This window comes from Stegodyphus dumicola, chromosome 2 (genome assembly GCF_044657685.1).
Source record: "Stegodyphus dumicola isolate Sdum_Otavi_A_Nest chromosome 2, ASM4465768v1".
NCBI lineage: Eukaryota > Metazoa > Arthropoda > Arachnida > Araneae > Eresidae > Stegodyphus > Stegodyphus dumicola.
This window is the reverse complement of record NC_140769.1, coordinates 199,209,297-199,219,735: the sequence shown is the minus strand read 5'-3', so window position 1 is coordinate 199,219,735 and position 10,439 is coordinate 199,209,297.

Sequence of the window (10,439 nt, the reverse complement as noted above, 5' to 3'; positions counted from 1 at the left end):
TTGTTTCAGCAATGAGACCAAAGTTATGAAGCAATTAATTAAAAAATAAGAAGATATAGAAAATTTAAATTACATAATATCAAAAGTATCTTTAAAGTTTAAGAACAAGAAAAAATACATAGACAATCTTTCAGGAATAAATGTGTATGGAATTATGAAGTGTGAAGGTAAAAATCAAAATATAATTAATCTGTTGCTGAGAGATAGTAACCATAATATTTGCAGAAAAATCATGCATTTTCTTATTTTGGCCCTGAATACTTACAGCAGTGTGTCAGTACATTAGACATCTGATACTGGCAAATTTATGAGACACAAGTAGAAGGAATTCGCAGCTTTTCAAAAGCCTGAATAATGCAAAACAACATACCTTCGTTTAAGGGGACAATTGTCACGTTACATTTGATCTCAGTCTTCCCTTTCACTGTTGCCAAGATTTGAAGAGGTTTACTTCATCCAAGTTCACACTAAGCCTCCACCGTATGTCACTTAAGCTGAAAATTTTTTTAGATTACATAGCAAAGGTGCTGCGTTTTCAAATTGTATCCATCTGTCTTTTACCTACTATGAACTTCATGAATCGTTTTCTAAATTCGAGGCTATAAATTTATTCTTCCACTGACAAAAATGTAGTACTTGTTATACACTTGGTTTCATTGAATTTTGTTAAGAGTTAATTTTATTTTGAAAGCAATCTCTTCTATACCTCTTATTTTTCAACTCACGATTTATTGCCAGAATTAGATTTTAGTTTCGCGTATTATGCAAAATAGGTAGAAAGTTACTATTTAAGCTGGTGTCTGAGTTATTCCTGAATGAGCTTGTTGAAAAAATGTTCTGCTTTTCGGCCATGTTGTTTTTCTACTACTTAAGCTTGCTATTTTAAGAGTGCGTATATTAATTGAAGGTTAGTCTACGTCGGCATTAGCCAAAAAACAACTACGTGTTAAATTATCTCTGTACAGCTTCGTCTGATTTATTCAACTCAGGATTAATTTTAATTTTATGTCTTCTGTTTTTAGCTGCCGCCAAAATTAACGGCAAGGACTTGTACTCACTAGGAATCATACTACAATTGTTGTGACTTATCTCACTTGTCTGATAGTAACATCGGAACGAACTCACAAAATTCATCGCAGCAAGGAGAGCAAGATTGTGCCTGTCATTGGCTCATGGCAAGAGCCTTGCCCTGAGCCCTGAGCCATGGCAAGAGCCTTGAACACCATACAGGTGACAGTGCGACTTTGCTCATTTCTGCCCGCAATTTTGACGGAGGACTCCGGTCCACCCAGCTTCCCAATCACAAGGGTTGAGGATTTTCGGCTCGCCATATAGTTAGAATGCCCCCATATCCAAAAGACACTATACGTTTGCAAACAACCATGCCTTCTCCGGGATCTGAACCCGGGCCCTTCGGTACCGCAGTAGGCTCTCATAACCACTATGCCGTCTGGGCGGCTTGTTGATATTGTTCTTGAGTCGAATAAGTCTTTTTCCCCTTCTTATGTGTAGTTACTGACGCAAGTTGAACTTAGCCTCACAGTTCAAATAAAGATCAAGCCTCCAAATAACTTTATTTAGCTAGAATTTTACACACATTAAAAACTAATTTAAATTTAAATAAATATATATATGTATTTTTCGAGATTTGGAAAGGAAGGGGAAATGATCCTCTTTCTAAGGTTAAAGGTTTGAATGGGGCAAAAAATATTTGAGGACTACTGTATTAGTTTTTATGGATGTTGAATTGCGTGTCCGAGATTTTCGAGAAAAAGGCATTCTATTTCTACAAGAAAGTAAAATTTTTTCCTGGAAGAAACGAGATAAATCGTCATCGCGATTTCTTTGTCTGTTTACAGATAAGAAGCACTTGTTATGGTTAAGCCCTAATTCAAGGAATAAACAAACCAAAATAGACATATAGTACGTAATACTTCTCTTCTAATATTTATATGTGTTTTCAGTTTGATTCATGGACAAAATGCATGATGAAATATTGTTGATTCATATTAGATAAATGTCATGACGTATATATGACCGAACAAATTATTAGTGTTTTTATTTTAAGGCTATATATATGCTTTCTATATTCATTTAAAGTTAACTCTCTCTTAAAAGGAAAAAAGGCAGTTTGGATAATAGGAGATGCAATCAGTTTTTTCTTACTACGCTGAAAAAATACCATTGAAATTGTATTCATATATATAATAAATTACGTAAATAAATTTGTGATTCTTTAATGGGCATAGATAGAAAGATTACCCCTTGAATTAACTTGGCAAGATGTTGGTGGCGTCATAGATACATAACGGAGAAGAAAAGCTTGCAGATGGGGCGTAGACAAAAAATAGTTTATTGCTGGACCTTCCAGAGATACATATGCACAATTGAATGTGATATGTACCTCACAATTTTATGTAGATTATGACATTTTTGGACAATGGACGACGCAGAGAAGTGAAATGACACATATTAACAAAGCGGGAAAGTACTGCCCATTTAGCAAGTGTCAGATAAATACAGTCAAACGCTTCTTTTATCTGATTAGAGAAAAAATATCCGCATTGCTACGCTTACCTAAGTTAGCATGATGAGATTAATGTTGAGATATTATAAACAGTCAGTAAGGAGATAGGGCAGTTAGGACTGGTATTGCGGTTTGGGGTTCGAATCTCGCCGAACAAGCTGGATTCCCATGGTTTACCCCATCTGTAAGGTGGAGGATGCTTTGATGCTTTGTTGTTTATTTTGACGTTCAACCAGAATTTATCCCGCTTTTACCAGATCCTCAGGAATGCCATAAAGGACCACATACTTAAAAGTTCTGTATTTGTGAATCATCTTTCAGGATGACAATTAAAAGAATAAAAAAGGAGGCATTTTTGTCTTTGCGTATTCTTGGCTGCGAGAGTTGGCTAACTACGTCTACAAGGCGCGACAAATCCAGTGTTTCCTGGAGGTGACATGTGCACATCTACTGTCACGTGAGTATAACGAGCATTACAAGCTAGTTTTACTTAAAAAGTTCAACGCGAGGCTTTCCTGGTATGGCGGATATCATTGTGTGCGTCACAGTAATCAGTTAAAAAAAAAATGTGCTCTGATGCTATACCCAGCTGATCACCAATGACTGTTCATATTAACGGTCGCAGCATGACCTTGAGGTCCACTCGTAGATCACAGATATGAGTGGTTCGGAGAATTTAGATACATTTGACTAAATTAAATTTAAGGACATCAGTAACATCAAACTTTTGGCAAAAACTGGCGCTAAAATTCACTTTTTAGCAAACTTTATTCAGTTAAATTCAATTTTTTTTTTTTTTTTTTAAGCTTTGAGAATTATTTTTAAATCTTTATATTCCTTTGGCATTAACTAGAGCGTTCTCAATTCTATCAAAAATTTGAACACTATCAAGAATACAAGTAACAGTTTAAATTCGTTGTTTGCGTAACTTGCTTAACTTTTGACTACATTTATACGTCTTTCGAATGGTACATATTTCATGGCCTAAATTTTATAACCAAAGCCATTAAAATTTAAGAAATCGCTTGGTGGTCACTAATTTTCCCATTTCTTGTTCAAATTTCCTTAAGTTTCACGCTTTCTTAAATCACACGCACTAAATACATTTATATTTTTTAAACATATTCCTAATAGCACCTTCAATTTTAAAGAAATGGGAATTATAAAATATTGAAAATTAAGAAATAAAAATTTAGCATAACTGACATTTTATATATCTCACAATTTTTCAGAAATATTTTAATTAATCTTTAACGAATCATACGCAATTAACCTTTAGCAAACCATATGCTACTGAACATAAAAAGTGAATTACATTATATTTCAACACATATAAATGATGTGTATGATTGATTCATAACACATTGTAAAAATTAGCAAATAATATTTCCGAAAGTTGAATATAATCCTTTTTACTTATAAGCCACCATAGCTCAGCGGTTAAAGTACTGGTCTTGTAAACCAGGGGTCGTGAGTTCAATGTGAAGAGAACCAGTGAGATGTGTGTCAATAGTGCGTTCAATTGTCACTGCTGGCTACAGTTTTACTGTAGGATCTTTTGTTGAGTTTAATATTCTCTGAGTTCGCAAGCAAGGTATATGGATGATAAGTAATGTATATAACCTAATAATGCATTTTTTCGAAATTTTTTTTCAAGAGGATTTTTTTTCGAGAAACATATATTAACCTTGCAAGTATTAATATTCGTAGGATGAAGCTCCCATGTATGCAATTTTAAACAATTTTCAATAAGTGATTTAGTTTAATAAATTTCTTAGTTGTCATTGCTCAGTATAATCAACAGAGAAAGTTTTTTCGGTGGAATGAGATCGCTTTGACTTTTAGAATTTCTTCCTTCATTTAACAGCTAGGCGTAGGCTTTCTTTTAATTTTAAATTATTAACTTCACAATCTTCTTCAGTGGTAGTGTCCTCAGAATCGATTTGATTTACAGCTTCGGATGCCATATCTATCAAATCTTCGTCAATTTCTTCCGCTAATAAATCTTGAATGCCTTCATTAGCCATGTTCATAAAACCTTCGCCTCCGATTGATTTGGCAAGTTCTAATATGCCACCAGTTTCATTTTCTGACGATTCAGCACGTTTTCTATTTCAACTGAAGAGGGTTATATCTTCTAACATGCATTTAACGTTGATGCTTTCAGTTCCTTCAACGACAAAGATACGATGTCGATTCAGTTCTTGATTGAAAATGTCTTCAAGCTTCCATTGCATTAATCAATTTTGAATCGGTTACGTCTAAAATCTACTGTAATGCTCTTCTTATGTAGTATGTTTTAAAGGTATACATAATACCTTGATCCAATGGTTGGAGTAACGAAATAGTGTTAGGTGGTAAGAACAGTATATTGACATTGGAATGATTCAAATCTTATGGGTGACATGGAGGATTATCTAATAGTAATAAGCGCCTTAAAGCTCAAATTTTTCTGCCTTAAATAACGTTCAACGTCTGGCACAAAACAATTTAAAAACCAATTTTTAAATATGTTCCCAGAGACCCAAGCTTTTGGGTTTGCTTTCTAATATACCGGTAAGGTGTTTTTATTGACGCCTTTAAGTGCACGAGGATTTAAAGATCTATAAACTAACATGGGTTTTGTCATAAAGTCCAAAGTCATACTACACCAAAATAGCGTTAGACAATTTTTAGTCACCTTAAATCAAGATGCAGTTTCTTCCTTTTTTCGATATAAAGGTTCTACTGGGCATTTTTGTTCCACCAAAACCCAGTTTTGTCGGCATCGAAAACTTGAACTGCTGTGTATCCTTATTTTTCTATAATAGTTTAAAATTTTTGAGGAAACGTCCTAGCATCTTCATAATCAGCCGATGCAGATTCTCCTTGAATTCTTATACTATGAATTGCAAAACGCTTTTTGAAATTTTGAACCAACCTTTACTTACCAGAAAATCTGGGTTGACAGAGGGTTCTGCATGTTCTTTGAGCTGCTTAAAAATTATGAGTGCTTTTTGTTTAATGATATTATACCATCCAACAAAATTCTTTTTTGACAGCTATCATCAAACCAAATGCTGAGTGCCTTTTTCACCTTCTCAATTATTGGCACCCCTGGGGGCGAACTGCACGTTTTGCGGATGTCGAAGATCCTGTAGCAACTGCACTTCTTATTTCTATTTCATTTTTCTTAACAGTCAGGACTATTTCTTCATTCCAATTAAAACTTTTTCCAATGAGAGATGCCTTTTCTCCTTTTAAAAGACGGTCTAAGATTTTTACCTGAACTTCTAAAGAAATGAACTTCTTCTTAAACCTTTTTTTTTTAAAAAAAAAATCTTCATCGGACATGTTTGGGGACTTAAACTTACTGTCTTAAAGACGAAAAAGTTATTCTTTAACACACCGTGGCTCGACGCAGACTGCCGACCAGCAACATGAGACACTTGTTTTCAGGCCATGGAGACGAGGATTCGAATTTTAAAAGCCGAACGTGCAAGTTGTGCGTTTTAGAGCACTTATTGTGACCTTCAAGTTGTTCATCTTCTGCGATAGTGAGGTTTCTTCAGAGTTATCTGGGGATGTTTGTTCATACGGATCATCTGAGGACATTTGTTCTAACTGCTAACGGATCTTGGAAGACAATTGGCAGAACTTACGAAACAAGGATTCTTATGTGTTAAATGACTATACGGGTATATATTTCTGAGCAAATTGGTAAATGTATAAAATTTAATTCCGTTCAGAATGAAATATTGTTAAAAATGTATTCTTTTCACCTACTTAGAACTCTGATATATTGGAGAAAAAGAAAATATCTACATTTATGCGTATATTTACCACGTAATTGCAAAATGTTTACATCCCATTGTGTCAAAATCCATTGATCTTAATGGTAAGTCACTGAATGTTTTCAACTCCACGAAGGGATTCCCCCTTCCCCGCTTCAAAGCATTTGCATATACACTCATGTCCATAAATTAAGGATAATGCAAAATCAGGCAAAGGAAGAGATAGAAGGAAAACAAATTTGACTTATTTGTAAAGCTGATTGATTAAACAAAAGGTAAAGAGCAAAAAAAGATGCTATATGTTTGATATTATTAAAAAAATTAGCGATTTTTTCTCCCTGGAGTAAATTACAAAAAAAAAAAAAAAAAAAAAACTATTTACAAAAAACCAATATTACATGGTTGGTATGATTGTTAATACATTGTATGTCTCCCAGACGATGCAATACAGTCCGTACAACGCCTAGGCATGCTGAGTATCAAATTATCTATCTGATCTTGGGGGATATTACACCACTCAAAAAGCAATGCTCTCCGAAGTTCCGGTAGACATGTAGGAGGAGGTTGACGGACTGCAACTCATCGGCCAAGCATGTCCCACACGTGCTCTACTGGATTCAAGTCCGGGAGAAGGCTGGCCAGTCCATACGAGTGATATCCTCCGATTGAAGGCATTCGCTTACGATGTTTGCACGGTGAGGACAGGCGTTGTCATCCATAAACAGAAATTGTGCGTCCATGGCGCCCCGAAACAAAGGTAACGTGTTGTTCCAGAATGACGTCCCCGATAGATTTGGCTTGACTGTGCTCCGCCTGTTTCTTTTGGCAGTAACTGCCAAATACCGGTCCTCATTCGGCGTTGTAACTCTGGGGCGACCTGTGCTGTAACGTCTACTCACATTACCATCATCTTGGAATCGTTGTCAAAGCCTGGAGATGACATTCTGGGCAATTCCAAGTTCGTCCGATACTTGCAGTTGGGTACGCCCACATTCCAGACGGCCGATAATTCTACCACGTAAAAAATCATCCAAATGCGTCCTTTATGTCATAACTATTCGGTTATTGCACTGAAATGCTTATAAAGCGCCTGCGAACAATTTTACTTCTTTGCCTGTATTCCTTATATATCACTCTCTTACACTCTCGTCATTGTGACGTACCATCGGTGTCATCTGGTTACTTCCTGAAATTTGCATATGATTTTTGAAGATGTGTGTAGTGATTTTACAGGTGATATATTTATTTTAGAGTTCGATTTCCCCGTGACTCTGAATTATCCTTAATTTATGGACATGAGTGTAGAAAAAACCAGTTAGAGCCTCTCCTCTTACTTCCTACCTCCATACCAAGAACTCCGGGCAAGCACCATTCTACTACGCGGAGTAAAATTTTTCTGTAAGAAACTAAGCTCGTCGGCATGGTTTCTTCGTCTGTTTATAGATAAGAAGCATTTGTTATGCTTAAGCCCTAATTCAAGGACACAATTTAGATACATTTAAAAAAATGATTAAATTAATTAAAGGATATCAGCAACCGTCAGTAGTCTTTTGGCAAGAACTAGCGCTAAAATTCATTTCTTAGCAAACTTCATTTCGCTAAATCAAATTTTGTAAGCTTTGAGAAATTATTTTTAATTAACTTGAAGAATGTAACTATAATCTTTAAATTCCTTTGGCACTGAGCATTGCCAATTCTATGAAAAAATTTGAACAATATCAAGAATACAGAAAAAAGTTAAAATCCGTTGTTCAAAGCTTGCTTAACTTTTGACTGCATTTATCCGCCTTCCTCATGCTGCATACTTCATGCCTAAATTTTATAGCCATTGTCATTAATTTGTAAGAAATCACTCGGTGCTCACTAATTTTCGCATTAATTTGAAAGCTTCCTAAAATTACACGTTATACTAAATACATTAATATTTTGGAAGCACTTCCGCAAAGGATCCGTTAAATGTAAACATCGCCAAATATGGCGATAAACATTCAAAGCTGGTAACCCGACGAATTGGCAACCTGGTTCGCTTTTAGAAAGAGAATATTTGCCGTGTGATCGAGGCTTCGTTTTGTCGCTTGCTAGCGGTAGTTCAGTACCGGTAGCATGGCTGTGTTCTTACGTAATTTCAAACACGCAGAACCACAAGGCTCCAAAAATATTATGATTAACGTGGGTTAAGTTTAAATTAAGTTTTTATTTTTATTACTCTTATTTTTACCTAAAATCAGTTTTCATGCTTAAAAATTTGATATATTTTTAATGCATTTTTAAGAATTACTTTTCAGAGGATGCTAGATGTTTATATACAATAGATGATTAGAATGAAAAAAACAAAATATTGGTTCTCTGAGATGATAAAATACTTTTATGTATTCCTAGGGTCATCAAAGTTAGTAAACCATTGCTTTGAGTAATTAATCAAAGTTTGAATGAATCTTGAAAGATAACAAGATGTATAATGTTTATTCTAGTTTTATTTACAATGCTACTTTAAAGGATTTGAATATTATTGAAGATACTTGGCATTGTCAAATTTATTATGAAAAAAACAGTTGTTTCAAAATAAAATATTTTAAGCTATCAGCAAGTAAACAACTTTGAAAAATTGCTTGTGTAAAATGAATGTTTTAAATGTATTATTTAGTAATGAATCCACTAATCTATTAAATGTACAGTAGCACTAATTATTAAACATAATTTTGAGAATATCGACAAGCAAAGCACGTAATGAAAAAGACACTTTTTACTAAAAATATTAGTATTCTGTATGAATGACAGAGAATATATGTAATGAATACCATGGCTAAATACCTATATAAAGAAAAAGAAAAAAGAAATAAAAAAAAGTAGTATTCTCTACCTCGACACTTGCAAAAGTAAACCTGCTATGCAACACATAGTTAATTTCTGATTACATGATATTGCAAGCATTTTCTTCAGATTTTTCCTACAACTGGTTAAGACCCTTGAATACTGGTAGTTTGATCTGGTTTCATATCATGGTTAAAGGGCAGGCTGCATGGTTGATTTTTCTAGTTTACCTCATATGTAATGCAAATACAAGCCAGTTTCCCTTAGAAAGTTGTTCCAAACGTCATCTTTCTTCAGGTCCATAGCCGGTATTCATTGCCATATTCTAATAATCTAAATTTTCCTTCAGATTCTACATTGACATGATGTATCTGTTGTAAGCAGGACAATGATCATTCCGCCTCTATCAGTGTAGCAGGAGTGTATTTAAAAAATGTCAGAATCATGGGATTCATAACAAAGTCGACCATGTTTTAATCTTGAAAACTTTATAAATTTTCCAGATTTTCTTACATCATGGGTTTCACTAATAAGATATTCATACTTTTGTTCAAGTTCATAAGCAATTGAGCAATACAATTCTGAACTGGTAGTTTGACCCAAGTTTGAATCTTCAGTATTCAGTATCTTGGGCCATCACACTGTCATGCCCCCTAAAGTTATTACCGCTTGGCATAATAGCAATCTCACTTGACCATGTTACCCACTTTGTCAAAATTAACATATCAGCTGCAGTCTCTCCAAAGACTCTCACTATAAAAGAGATTTAAAAAGATCTTAGAATACAAATAGGTTTGTCAACGTCTGGCAACAATTCATGAACTTTTCAGGCAAAGCATTTACGACTCATTTCAGATACAACATTTTGAGAAGTGTTTCATCTACCTTTTTCAGTATGGCTGCATCATTCAGAAGAAAATGATGTTGTCATGTTTAATTTCATTAGGCCTGATGCAGAATAAAATACTGGAACTGCTGGTTTTTAATAAGTCTAAAATACTGGAACTGCTGATTTTTTCCTACATCTGTTATAAGAAGAAATTATTTCAATGATATCCTAGAACTGCAATTATCGTAGGGTACATATTAATTTGTCAACAGCGTTGGTTATTTCATAAATGGAAATGAGAATATTGCTTTTTCCATTCTCACTTTAGATATTCTAAATTGCACTAATGTATACAGCATTGAATTATGTCCATTTTTAAGGTAAATTTGCGGAACATCATTTCTTATAAGTTTCCAAACATATTTTCAGAAACGGACTTTCTTACAAGATTTAGATGGTTTGGTTTATTAGATTACGGCAAAGCACTCGAGGGCTATCT